General features: G+C 38.5%; 1 long non-coding RNA gene across 1 annotated transcript in view; it reads left to right on the forward strand.

Moving 5' to 3' along the window:
• Nucleotides 1-735: 735 nt before the first annotated feature.
• The window catches only part of LOC148107131 (uncharacterized), a 431471-nt gene continuing 417983 nt past the window's right edge, over nucleotides 736-14223 (forward strand). Inside the window, exon 1 of the long non-coding RNA XR_015723037.1 lies at nucleotides 736-797. This is a non-coding gene — a long non-coding RNA (uncharacterized LOC148107131). The remainder of the gene's footprint in view (nucleotides 798-14223) is intronic.

Raw genomic sequence — 14223 nt, forward strand, 5'->3', positions numbered from 1 at the left:
CAGCACGACGTATAAACTTGTCTGCTGTTGTTCTGTGAGAGGAACATGGGGAGAAGGCTAGGGATGTCACTTTTCAATATGAAGACTTTCAATTAATTTGTTTTCAGATGGCAACTAATCCCTCAGCTTTAACGGGTGTCCCCAAGTCTTAGGCTGGGGAAGGTCAGGGAAACTTTTTTTTTTTTTTTAAATGTAGATTCTCAACCATTTCTCCTGTTTTCAGTTCAGTTCAACACTTTGCCTTCAGATATACCTGGAGCATTATTACAATTCCTGAAATTTTCTCAGATTTGCAGTATGAATCAGCTTGCTTCTTACTAGCGTCCTTACCCCTGCAGGTTAGGTCTCTGCTATTTCTTGTCCACTAGTTCAGTTTTCACTGAAACATTTCACTAAAGACATTATTAACTTTACTATTTCTGGTCAGAAAACAAAACTGCCATCTGCTCTAGAGGGAGACATCATTTCTATCTATCAAGACTGTTTTCTATACAAACCTCCTTGAAAAGATATGCTGGAACAAAAGCGGTCAACACCTCTTTACAACACATGCAGAAGGAAAAGGGATTGCTAGAAAATTATCTTCTAACAGTAAGCAGGAAAGAGTGAATTCATGGATTGGCCATTTTTTAAAAGAAGAATGGTTTTCTAAATTTCTGGTTGGTAGAGACCCCATATCTCTTCAGAAACAGACAGTGGTTATTAAGTATGCATTATTTTCTTTCTCCTTTTTCAGGCAATCTGTTTCATGATCAGAATTGAAGTGCTTTCCTCTCAGAAGTTTCATCTGTCTCACAGTAAGTAGGATTTCTCTCAGACTCCAGCACTGAAATGCTAACCTGTCTTAGTTTTTGGTATTGATGAGATTGTGTGTGTGTGTGTGTGCGTGCGCCTGCGTGCCTGTGTGTGGCTTCATAAGGTATTTAATTAGAAATTTGGAAAAGGTTATATAGAAAGAATAAGTAAAAGGTTAGGAAAACTTTTCTCTATTTGTGGCCAAATTCGACTTTGGGTTAGCTTTCTCATTATATTTCCTTGGAAACCTGATAAAGGTAGAATGTCAACTGTGTAATTGCAATGTTGGTTTTGGTAAAAATGACCCTGATTGGTGAATTCACCTAGAGTAGGAAAGTTGTGAACTGTAAATTCCTGGAATGAAGCCAAAACTTTGGGCTTTTCTAAATAATTCAGTAACTGTCTTTTGGGGGGAACCTAGAAGTTATGCCCATGAATATTGGTTCCTATAGGACATGGAGCTTCTAACGCAGAATGACCATCGCACATGTCCATGTGGATCGCATTCTCTTCCACTTGAATTGTTATTTGGGGGTGTTCAATGAGGACAAGCTCCTGGGCTGGTGGATTGCTTTGAGGATTCCTATATAAGGAAAGTGTCTGATACCACCTTTCTAACTTGCTATGCTTTTTGTCCCTGCATCCTTTGGTTCCAAGTGTAAGCTACTCTGGTCTTGTGAGTCTGAAGGTCTAGATGAACTCAGAGATGAGCAAGAGGGAGCAATGCTGAACACTTAAAAAAAAGATATAATTTTAAAAGAGAAGTCTGATCTTAGTTTGTAAAGTACTTTAGAACCCTCATACTGATCCCAGGACAGGATTCCCTTTTATTAATCATTATCTGCAGAGAAAATTCCCAGACAAATTTCAAACAACTTTGATTTGATGGGGTTACTCCTCAGGAAGATCAGGAAAATACTAGAGCAATATTAATAGGCTTCAACAGGACATTTGATCTGGTCTTCTTAAATGGAGAACAGGGGATGATATGCATACTTTCTGAAATAACTGGCTGAATGATGCCCACTAGTGGTTGTTTTGACAGCTCTCTGCTCCAACCTGTGAGACTTAACATTAAATTTTTCTCCAGTTTTATTGAGAAAGAATTGACATAACATCACTGTATAAATTTAAGGCATGCAGTACGATGATTTGATTTACATGTGTTGTAAAAATGATTACATAATAGATTCAGCTAGCATCCATCATCTCATATAGACATAATAAAAAGAAAAGCAAGAAGAAAAGAAAAAAAAGTTTTTTTCCTTATGATGAGAAGTCTTAGGATTAACTCTCAACAACTTTTTACATGTCATGCAGCAGTGTTAACTGTAATCACCATGTTGTTCATTTCATCATTAATACTTAACTATCTTATAACTGGAAGTTTGTATCTTTTGACTACCTTCCTCCAATTCCCCCTTCCCTACCCTCCACCTGTAGTGACCACAAGTCTGAACTTTTTTTTATGTAAACTTACAAACTTTTATGTAAACTTTTAGATTCCACATATAAGTAAAATCCTACAGTATTTATCTTTCTCTGACTTACTTCACTTACCATAGTGCCTTCAGCACTCATCTATATTGTCGCAAGTGGTAGGATTTCCTCACTTTTTTATGGCTGAAAAGTTTATGTATTTATGTATGTATGTATTTATTTATTTATATCTCACAACTTCTTTATCCATTCGTACGTCAATGGACACTTAAGGTTTCCCAAGTCTTGACTATTGTAAATAATGCTGCTGTGAACATGAGGGTGCAAATATCTTTTCAAGTTAGTGTTTTTGTTTATTTTAGACATAGCCTCAGCAGTGGAATTCCTGGATCATATGGTAGTTCTATTTTTAATTTTTTGAGGATATTTCATACTATTTTTTATAATGACTGTACCAGTTTACAATCCCTGTAACAGTACACAAGTGTTCCCTTTTCTCCACATCTATGCCAGCATTTGTTATCTCTTGTCTTTTTGATAATGGCCATTATCACAGGCACGAGGTGATATCATACTGTGGTTTAAATTTACATTTCCCTAATGACTAGTGGTGTTAAGCGTCTTTTCATGTACTTGTTGGCCCTTCATATATCTGTTTCTAAGATATCTATTTAGGTCTTTTGCCCATTTTTAATTGGGTTATTTGTGTTTTTTGCTATTAAGCTGTATGAGTTTTTTTAAAAAAATTTAATTATTTGAGAAAGAAAGCATGAGGGAGAGAGAGCATGAGTAGGGGGAGGGGCAGGGGGAAATAGACTCCCCACTGAGCAGGGAACCCGATGCAGGGCTTGATCCCAGGACTCTGGGATCGTGACCTGAGCCAAAGGCAGCTGCTTAAGCAAATGAGCCACCCAGGTGCCCCCTATGAGTTTTTTAAAATACATTTTGAATATTAACCCCTTATTAGATGTATGGTTGCAAATATTTTTTCCTGTTCTGTGGGTTGTCTTTTCATTTTGTTGGTGGGTTTCTTTTGCTGTACAGAAGCTTTTTAGTTTGATGTAGTCCTGCTTGTTTGTTTTGATTTGATTGCTTGTGCTTTAGGTCTCATACCCAAAAAAATAATTACCAAGACCCATGTCAAGGCTTTATTCCTATGTATTTTTTCTAGGAGTTTTATGGCTTTAGGTCTTCCATTAAAGTTTTTAATCCATTTAGACTTAATTTTTTGAGTGGTGTAGGATAGAGGTCCGGTTTCATTCTTTTATGTGTGAATATACAGTGGTCCTAGCACAATTTATTGAAGAAACTGTCTTTTCTCCTTTGAGTATTCTTGGTTCCCTTGTCAAATATTAGTTGACCAACATTTTTATTAAAGATTTTGATGAGGATGATAAAGAAAGGCAAGTCAAATGTGCTCTGATTATAGCTCTAGGGTAGAGAGCAAACACATGATAAAATCAGGATCTAAAATATCTTCAAAAGCCTTGAATAATGGGATAAATAAACCAAATAGGATTTAACTGGGGAGTGAAAAAGGTCTTATTGGGGTAGAAGTAAGGTCTTACATTTGGATTCCTCAAAGCAATAACCAACTGCAGAAATGTAATATAGAGAAGTGGCAAGAAAGTAACACGTGCATCCTAGATATTCTCAAATTTTATCGTTTTCTGGGGTTAACTTTTCTTTTAACAGTCAAATAAAATTAGTCCATATTTTTTCTTGTGTAACTCTGGGAGATCCAAGGATTTTGGCATGGCAGGCAGGTGGTGGTTGGGGAGTTTATGTTCTCTCAATGGTCTCTTGGACAGACCATCTTCATGCTCTTAACTCCTACTTTTTACTCATCTTTTCCTAGTGAATTCTCAGTCTTTTTATTTCTTTTTCTCTCTTTCCCACTTCCAAGAGAGGGAGGGGATAAAAAGCCCTGATTGAGATGCCATATTCTCTGCATTTCTTCTAGTCTCTGATGTGGAGTAGCTGGTTAGTTTGGGTCTTTGGACTGGTGATTTATTCTATCTGGCTTACAAGGTACTAATGTGTGCTGCTAGAGTGCATGGTCTGAGACATTTTAGGGTGCTTGAAGTATCCCCACACCGTGGCCTCTTCTTTTCTATCTCAAGGATCTCAGACTTCCGTATCACTTCACTGGAGGCATATGTGGGTCTAGTGCATAAAAGGACTGCACATAGGGAACCAGGGTTGCTGCCTCCATTTCATCCATCTACAGTTGCCTCTAGTTGATGCTGCACTGTCCCTTTGTGCCATGTTGGAAGTGGTTGTTGTATACAGAGCTTTTTTTGGTCATAGAGATGGAAATGTATCCCAATATACTTTGGGGGGGGGGGAATCCAAGTATTTCACTTTATGAACTTTAAAACATTATTCTGAGAAGGGGTCCATAAACCTCACCAGACTTCCAATGTGATATATTTGGAGATAGGACCTTTAAGAAAGTGATTAAGGTCGAATGGGGCGCTAATCCAAAAGAACTTGTGTCTTTATAAGGAAGGGAATGAACACTAGGGGCGCCTGGGTGGCGCAGTCATTAAGTGTCTGACTTCGGCTCAGGGCTTGATCCCGGCGTTCTGGGATCGAGCCCCACGTCAGGCTCCTCCGCTGGGAGCCTGCTTCTTCCTCTCCCACTGCCCCTGCTTGTGTTCCCTCTCTCGCTGGCTCTCTCTCTGTCAAATAAATAAATAAAATCTTAAAAAAAAAAAAAAAGAAAGGGAAAGAACACCAGAGCCTTTTCTCTCCATGCATCACAGAGGAACAACTACTATGTGAGGATACAAGAATGAGGCCATCTGCATGCTAGGAAAAGAGCTCTCACTAGAATCCAAATTGACTGGCATAGTATCTGGGACATCTAGCCTCCAGACCTGTGAGAAATTTCTGTCATTTAAGCTTCTGAGTCTGTGGTATTTTGTTATGGTGGCCTGGGTAACGAAGGATTGAGAAAGGATAGGAAGAGAAAAGAGAACATAAAAGGGTATGCAAAAAATTTGGGGGTGGTTATGGATGTATGTTTATTATTTTGATTCCATTCAATCTATATACCAACTTGGGACAGAATTGACATGTTACTGATATTGCCTCCAACAGATGAACATCATACATGCCTGCTTATTTAGATCCTCGTTAATTCTTAATTAGGGCTGCTGGTCATTGTATCAGTATTCTCCACCCCTACCAAAAGTAACCTGAAGAGAAGGTAGAAGATTTAGTCTTTCCAGGAAGAGTTGATGGTCATGGCCTTAATTTCTTTGTGAAAAAGGTATCAGGGTTTTGATTGGCATTTTATTTAGTCAGTAATAAATGGCGACTATCTGAAAGAGTCATTTGTTGATTGCCTCTCTAGCATCCTTTCACCCTCCTTTTGTAATACTATCTAGAATCTAGTGTTTTTGTTTCTAGAATCTAGTCTTTTCCCACCCTCAGTACTAGATAGTTCTAAATGGTGCTTCACCCCTCGCCCTACGGATGAAGTAGGTGATCAAGGCTCTAATCAAACAGTGTATTGCAGTGCCTGGTTGATGTTTGGTTCAGGGTGGACAAATGATCTAGGTCACTCAAAGTAAATCTTAGGAGATTCGTTACTAGGAATGTTTCTGAATCCCAAGTGTGGCTGCCCATTGCTTGAAAGGGAAACACTCAAGATGAGTGTTGACTAGAAAGGAATATGAGCGTTATGGAGGGGGCCAGCCCCCTGGAGAAGGTGTACTCTTGTCCAAAAGCCAACTTTGAGGTTTCTGCCTAGCCAAGAAGGTTTTAAAGGGACAGTGGTCATTAATCAGTGAAAGAGTGCAGTGGCCTGTAACATTTCCTGATTTCTGTGTAGTTTTAGTGGTACCTATTTACAGCTTTCAGTGCTTGAGGATTGTGTAAGAGGTCTAATTTCTGTTCTGTGGTGTGTAAGCGCTTTCTATTCTCCTTCTAGAAAGGACTATAAGATTTATCGACACACGAGGGGGGTCAGTAAATCAATCATATGAACTTAAGAACACTTTTTAAAGATTACCATGCTAGTTATGAAGATCAAGGCGGCCTCAGGAAAGTAGAATTTCTTGTTTCTCATGGGCTTAAAGAGGATGTGAGCAGTTTCTGTGGTTATCTTGCCACCATCTCTGAAGAGTTTTGTCTGAGAAAAGAATAAACACAGAACAAGCAGAACCAAAATATGGAGAGAGCAAAACTAGTGGATGAAAGTGTCTTGCTTTTCTTTCTTTCCTTCTTCTTTCTTTCTTTCTTTCTTTCTTTCTTTCTTTCTTTCTTTCTTTCTTTCTTTCTTTCTTTCTTTGATTGAAACTATGGCAAGTGCCTTTATTTATTTATTTAAAAACATTTTATTATTATGTTGAATTAGCCAACATATCAACCCAGTAATACCCATTGGCTTCTTAATTATGTGAACTACTTGTCCCTTTACTTCTTAAGCCAGTTTGAATTGGCTTTTGTCACTTGTCTTAACTCATATGTAACTCAAAAAATGTATGTAATATTGGACAGCATTACCAGAAGTGTTTGTAATAAATGCAGTGATTGGTATCCCTACCCTTTTCTGGCCCCGATATGTCAGTCCTGGAGTATTATGTTTGGTACAGGATGCCATTCTCAAAGTAGGAGGTGGAGGAAGAAGAAGAGGAGGAGAAAAAGGATAAGAGAAAGAAGTATAATTTTAAAGGCCAATCAAAGTGAAAAGATTCTCAATCTTTCTTACAATTAAATAAGTGAGCAAAAACAGCAATTAGACAGTACATTTAACAACTATATTGGTGAAGATTAAACTGTGATTATGCTCAGTGCTGGTGAGGGCACTTGCCCACACAGTTGTTAGAAATAGAAATGTTTGCAACTTTTCTAGAGGGAAATTTGATAATAACTATTTAAGTTTTAAATGTACATACCCGTTGAGCCAACAATTGTACTTTTGGAAATTTATGCAAAATAAGTAATTGCACAAGTATGCAATAATATATGTACAAGGATAAGTGAAGTATTGTTTATACTAATGAAGTGAAAAATCATCTGAATATTTTCCATAGATAATTGGTTAAATAAAAAATGGTGCCTTACACAAATGAATGCTTAAAACTGATGAGAGAGCCATTAAAACTGATGAGAGATGTAGAGGTTTTGCCACAGTAAGAAGTCCCTGATTATTTTTAAATTAAGAAGCAAAACAAGTTAAATAACAGTAATTGTACTATAAGCCTACTTATTTGATCATATTTTTGATGCATTTTAAAATTTTGAAGATATTCTTTGAGTTAGCCGGTAACTCCAAGGGTGGCAAATTCAACTACAATTAGTTTATATAGAAAAGGAGATTTTTTGAAAGGACTGAAGTAGCTCACACTGAAAGAAATTGCTTTGAAATTACTTAAAAATAAAATCTTAAAAAAACGGGATGCCTGGCTGGCTCAGCAGGTGGAGTATGCAACTCTTGCTCTCAGGGTTGCCTAGGTTGGGTGTAGAGATTACTTATAAATAAAATCATAGGGGTGCCTGTGTGGCTCAGTCCATTAAGCATCTGCCTTTGGCTCAGGTCATGATCCCAGGGTCCTGGGATCGAGCCCCACTTTAGGCTCCCTGCACAGTGGGGAGCCTGCTTCTCCCTCTCCCTCTGCCTCTCCTCCTGCTTGTGCTCCCTCTCTCTCTCTCTCTCTGTGTCAGATAAATAATAAATAAAATATTTAAAAAATCATAAACGAAAGAAAAATAATTTGCTTTAAGAAGCAGGGAAATTTTAGGGAATTCAGAGACCAGCGTATGGAACCTGAATACCTTCAGCCTTTTTTTCCCCCCTCCATCTTTCATATCTCTCTTTATCTTATTTTGGCTTCCTTCTTTTACTGCAAGCAGGATTTCTCCATGTGTTGTGGGGAACACAGCTGCCAGCTACTTCTAAAATCAGAGTGGGGAAAAAAGATTCCTCCCTTTGAGCTTCCCATGTGAAAATCTCAGGGCAGGATTCCGATTAGCCCTAAAAATGCTCACATTTTTAACCAATCAGTGTTACCATGAGGATGAGAGTCTACAGTTTGCCAGCCTGTTGTCATAGGAGTAGACTGCTTCCATAGCATGGGCATAGCCACCGAGGTGTAGTTGTGAACTGGACAGCCATCCCCATTGTGTCTATTGTATACATTAAAATGTTAACTGTAGTTATTTTGTGGAGGTGGGTTAGGAGGGAGGCTTTTACTTTATATGTTATATACATCTATATTAAAAAAATTTACAGTGAGAATATATTACTTTCATATGGAATAAAACAAATTATTACAATTTTGAAACACAAAGACAAATGATAAACTGGGTGATGTACATTAAGGAGGGCACATGATGTAATGAGCCCTGGGTATCATATAAGAATGAGGAATCACTGACATCTACCTCTGAAACCAATAATACATTATATGTTAATTAATTGAACTTAAATAAAAAATAATTTTAAAATGCTTACTATTGAACTCTACTGAAGAGACTATTCAGAGGAACATGATAGCTCTGTTTAAATACTTACCGGCTAGCTTGTAGAAAAGTATGTGTATAGCCCCAAGGAATGATGCATGGCCCAATGGGTTAGAACTAGAAAGAGTGCACGGAGGCCCTAAAGAAGTGTTGGCTACCCATGAAAATTTTCAAAGTTAGAATTTTCTAAGAATGGAGTGCATTGCCTTAAGAAGTACTAACGGCATAAACTGCATTATGTAGACTTTCTTGTTCTCCGCCTTCTAGTTGGTTTAGGCAATGGGAGGCACCAAAAAGAGGTTTTAGGGTGTGAGGAGGGAGAGAGGAGAGATCAAGGCATTTCTTCCTTCTCTCTGTCCTTGCCGTAGAGCTGTGTTCTGGCTGTGGTTGAAGCTCTACAACTACGGGCTTCCATTTTCTCAACTCTTCCGTCACTGCAGTTCCAGCTTGTCCCTTCAGGCCTAGAAGTGGTAACAGTCCCAGAGTGCTCAACATCCCTATTGAATCTCTTAGCTCTTTTCATACATCTGTGGATAGTCTCTTTATTAAAATATCTTCAAACTCAGTTGAGTGTTTTCTGTTTCCTGCTGAGACCCCTACTCTGGGAACTGACGAAGGCAGGTTAGAATACCCTTTCGTAGGGACAGAAGTAGTCACCCTCATTAAAAAAGAAGCTTCCTAACAGATGACATGAAGCATCCAAGTTTTTTCCTTTGGAAGTCTTTACAAAATAAGAGGAATCTTCTCTCTGGAATGGTTTATGTCTGTTTAATAGATAAGATTAAAATATGAATAACTGTCATATGTGTATATACCCAAATAGTTGTTCAACAGTCCCACCCAGCCATTTCAGTGTTCTTGTGTAGTTTAAAAATATATAAAAATGTCTTTTGCTGTTTGTGTTTTTAAAGTGTCTCCTCCCTCCACCCTTTTTAAAAATCTGAGTCATCTTGAGGAAGAATCTTGTAGAGGTATTTCCTTAGGTTTTGTTTATGATTATCTAGCCTTAGCCCCTGAAAATGGAAGAAATGTAAAATTTATTTCAGCTTGGGTTTGGGGACTTTCTTCTGCAGATGTTTTTCTTTCTTTGGAAAATAGAAGCCAAGGCCATATGGATGTCAATGTTCATATAGTGAGTATGTTTTTGTCCAAAGCATATTATAAAGATAATTTCATTCTTATCCACATAATCCAGAGATGAATGGTACTAATGTATTAAACTGGTAGTTGAACCAATAGAAATTTTCTCTCATATTTCTGCCTCTGTCTTAGGGGAAAATATGCAATAAAAGATAATCGCTCTGTCCCTGATGAAACAGTCTTGAAAATCATCAGCCCCTGCTCCCTTTCTGGCCCAGTCCTAAGTTAGGTGATGAGCAGTAAAAAGCTCAACCCTCTTATCACAGTCTGAGGTTACTGTGCTGAGCCTTATATCTGTTCTATTAAGATGACTTTTTCAGACTTTTCTGATTCTCCTAAGGATGGGAAAGATGGGAACTAGCACGGTAAGCTGTGGTCTTTCATATACCACATCTAAAGGAATAAATGCCAAACACGTAAGCATTTGCTACCTTCGGGACAGTAGTTCTTGGCTTTCTTCAAGTTTTACTTTTGCTTACTCTTATTGAACTGAGCCTGGTGGGAGTATATGTAGGAGAAGAGATGTGGAAGATTACCAGAGGAAGAGGAATAAGAAAGGGTCTTGAAGGGGTGTGTGGAGAAGGGAGGGAAAGGAGCAATTTTGTCTGAAATTGAGCATTATGCATTAGTTAGTTTATCTCAACCAACCAGTGTCTGATTAAACATGGTTACTAACCTCCAATATCTATGATTCTCAGTTGAGTTTTACCCTTTGGGCCAATATGCCCTAAATATACAGGGCATAGTAGAATAGGAACCTTGAGAAACTCCATCGATGTATTTGTATTATTTCAGTCTTGTAGCATACACCATTCCCGTGATTATAGAGGTCGTTGGCAGCCAGTTCCTGGTTTGGTGTTCCATGAAGCATAAACCCAAAGACCCTTAGATTAGCTCTTGAGTAGGTGATATTTCTGGATGTCAATCCATCTTTGTGTCTTACAATCTAGTATCTTAGAATCTAGTGTCTAAGGTGGCTTCATTTGGGGTTCCTGTCTGGAGGCTACTGTCCAAAATCAACATTATCTTCTATCTCTAAGTGATCACTAGTGCTCCCTACCCATGAACAGTAGACTATGATTTTGATCCATCATGACTTAACAGAATGCATTTAATCTCACGAAATCTTATTTTCTGTCTGCTCCCCTTTCTTTGTTATAATAAAGGGTTTCTAAGGTGCAGATGTTGTAGTGAAGCTTATACACCTCCTATAAGACCGACCCAGAGACCGAGATTTCATGACTTTACCACAGTGTGGCAGGCAGGGACACATACCAACCACATTTTTGGCATTATTAGTTTACCATGACTGCTATAACAAATTACTGGTTTAAAGGCACACAAATCTGTTTTTTTTTACAGTTCTGAAGGCGGAAGTCCAAAATCAGTTTCACTGGACTAAGGGCAGGTGTAGGCAGGACTAATTCCTTCTGGAAGCTCTGAAGGGATACTCTGTTGCCCTGCCTTTTTCAGGTTCTAATGGTCATCTATATTGCTTGGCTTGTGGCCCCTCCTTCCATCTTCAAAGTATATTACTATAATCTTTGCTTCCATCATTATATTACCTTCTCCTTTGACTCTGACTCCTCCTGCATCCCTTTTCAAAGAACCACTGTGATTACACCACTTCTCCAGCTGCTCCTCTCCTCTCCCTCCCAATAGTGCAAGATATTTTCTTCTCACAAGATCCTTAACTTAATCACATATGCGAAGTCCCTTTCACCATATAGGGCAACATTCACAGGTTCCATTAGGACATGGATACATTTGGAGCTATTATTCAAGCCTACCACATCTGGCAAGTCTCTTTCCAGTGTCTGCCTTGGCTGCAGAGAACAACTTTACCTGAAGTCACATCCTGTGTGGGCAGCTTGCCTTGTGTGACTGAGTGAAACAGAGGTTTAAATGCCTGGCCATTTTGGCCCAGCCCAGGATAGTTTGATGGGCAATACCTGCTTCAGAGCTTCATGCCAAACTGGCTGAAGCTTTATTGAGTCTTTGTCAAAATTTTTTCCTCTCCTCAGTCCTGTTTTCTCCTATTTCCTTTCATTGGCATTGGTCATCAGTCAACACCTTGTTCCTCAAACTCTGATCCATCTGCTTGTAGAGAACTTAAACTGCTGGCAGTTGGTACTGGGAGTAGGATAAAATAACCATTGATAAGATGCTGGATTACTCACTACCTGGCAGCCAAGGAAGAGTCCAAATAGCTTCTGACAAAAGTGGTGGTTCATTGTTAAGATTTTATCCTTAGAGAATTGGGAGGGTAAACTGGCAGATGGGAATGTACTAGTGGGTGAATATTTAGGTATTTGAGATGTATGGAGGAAAGCTCTGTATATACATATATACAGATAACAAGATTTAATGGCTATTACTAAATACTTGACCTGATACCAGTTTTTGTAAATAAAATTTAATTGGAATATAGCTATGTTGATTTATTTATATATTGTTTATGACTACTTTTGTGCTACAATGGCAGAGTTGAATAGTTGTCACAGAGACTGTATGACCTGCAGACTCATACACAAAAATATTTACAACCTTGCCTTTTACAGAGAAAGTTTGCCAGCTCCTGGTTGGATGCTGGCGTGGTAGTCCCTATCACATCTCCATTTAGTTTACCTGGCCCCTGCAGAATCCAAAGGATCTTAAAGAATGACTGAAGATTAACACAGGCTCAGCTAATCACTGTGCCTGATGAGGAACCTTTGCTAGAGTGGATTAATTTGGCTTTAGGTATGTGGCAGGTCGTCACTGAGTTGAAAAATGCTTTCTTTTCCATTGCAGTTAGAAAAGAGAATAAGAAACAGTTAATAATCATGTGGAATGGATAATAATATTCATTTATAGGCTTGTCCCAGAGATGTTTTAAGTCTCCTGCCTTCGGTCATAATATATTTTAAGTAGATATTGGCCATTTTGACATTCTGCTGTATATTACTTTAATGATATTATGTTGATTGTGTTGAATTTGCAAGAGATAGCCAGCACAGTGGAGGCATTGGCAAGACATGTATGCTAGAGTGCAGGAGACAAATCCTATGAAGATTCAAGTTCCTACCACATCTATGAATATTTAAGAGGCCTACTGACCAATGGTGTGCCTGGATAGCTCCTTCAAAGTAAAATACAAATTGTTGTATCACCTATCTCCTACATTAAAAAGGAAGCATAATACCTGATGAGCCCCTGAGTTCTGGAGGCAGCATAATTCTAGTCCTAGGGATAATTTTCTGGTTTATGTACATAAAAGGCTACCAGCTTTAAGTGGGATCTAGAGTAGAAAAGAGCTCAGTGACAGGTGTGGGCTGTGGTGTAAGCAGCCCTGTCACTTGGGCCATACAGTTTGGCAGAATCCATTATGTTAAAGATGTTGGTAAGAAAAGGTGGTGCATGGAGTTCGTCACAAGCACCAGTGGGTAAATCATAATGTAAGCCCCTTGAGTTCTGGAGCAAGGCCGTGACATTTTCAGTGGAGAATTATGTACCTTTTGATGTGCTCCTATTCCTTGGTGGAGGCATGATGCCTGGTTATGGAGCATCTAGTGACCATCTATCTAGAAATTCCCATCATGAGCTGAATCCTATCAGACTCCCCAAATAATAAGGTCAGACAGGACCAGCAATAGCACATTGCAAGATGAAAGTGGTACATTTGGGTATAAGTACAAACATGACCAGGTGGCACAAACAGGCTTCATATAAGCAGGTACCACAGACCCCCATGGCATCATTATATCAGTGCCCTTCCCTCAGCTCATGCCTCTGATTCTATGGGGGATTCTGTATGACTACCTGAAGGGTAACAAGAAAACTCAAACTTGGTTTATGGATGGGTCAGCTTAGTATGTAGATCAAAGTCAAAAATAGCCCTGCCCAATGGTGGGCTGGAAAGACACAAGATCCTGGAAACCATCGTCTACTATATATCTTTTGCACACATGCATTTATCCTATCTTACTGGCACATTTTTTTCTCCTAACCATAGTTACTGTCTCATGATATTTTAAAACCATTAACCTTTCAAATAATTTTATGAAATCTTCTTACTTACCTCTTTTAAGAATTATCACCCACAACTTTGTCAAGTTTCTTCATTTTCAGAGAGAAGCAACCTTATTCAACATGTAGATTAGTTACCATTTGACCGAAGAACTGTACATCAATGCCAAAGCTCATGACCCTACCGGCGTAATTTGTTTCTTGAGATATGAGTTAGTTTCATAAGACTTAGCTACTTCAGGGTTTTATCTTTATGGTGATTATAGGAGTAATATTAAACGAAAACCAAGAAGTGTTTATTAAACATGATACTCTATTAAGGAAAAAGAAAATGTGTTTCAGGTGGTTTTTGATGGTAAAAGAAAA

This window comes from Ursus americanus, chromosome 35 (genome assembly GCF_024610735.1).
Source record: "Ursus americanus isolate L20-20 chromosome 35, mUrsAme1.1.p, whole genome shotgun sequence".
NCBI lineage: Eukaryota > Metazoa > Chordata > Mammalia > Carnivora > Ursidae > Ursus > Ursus americanus.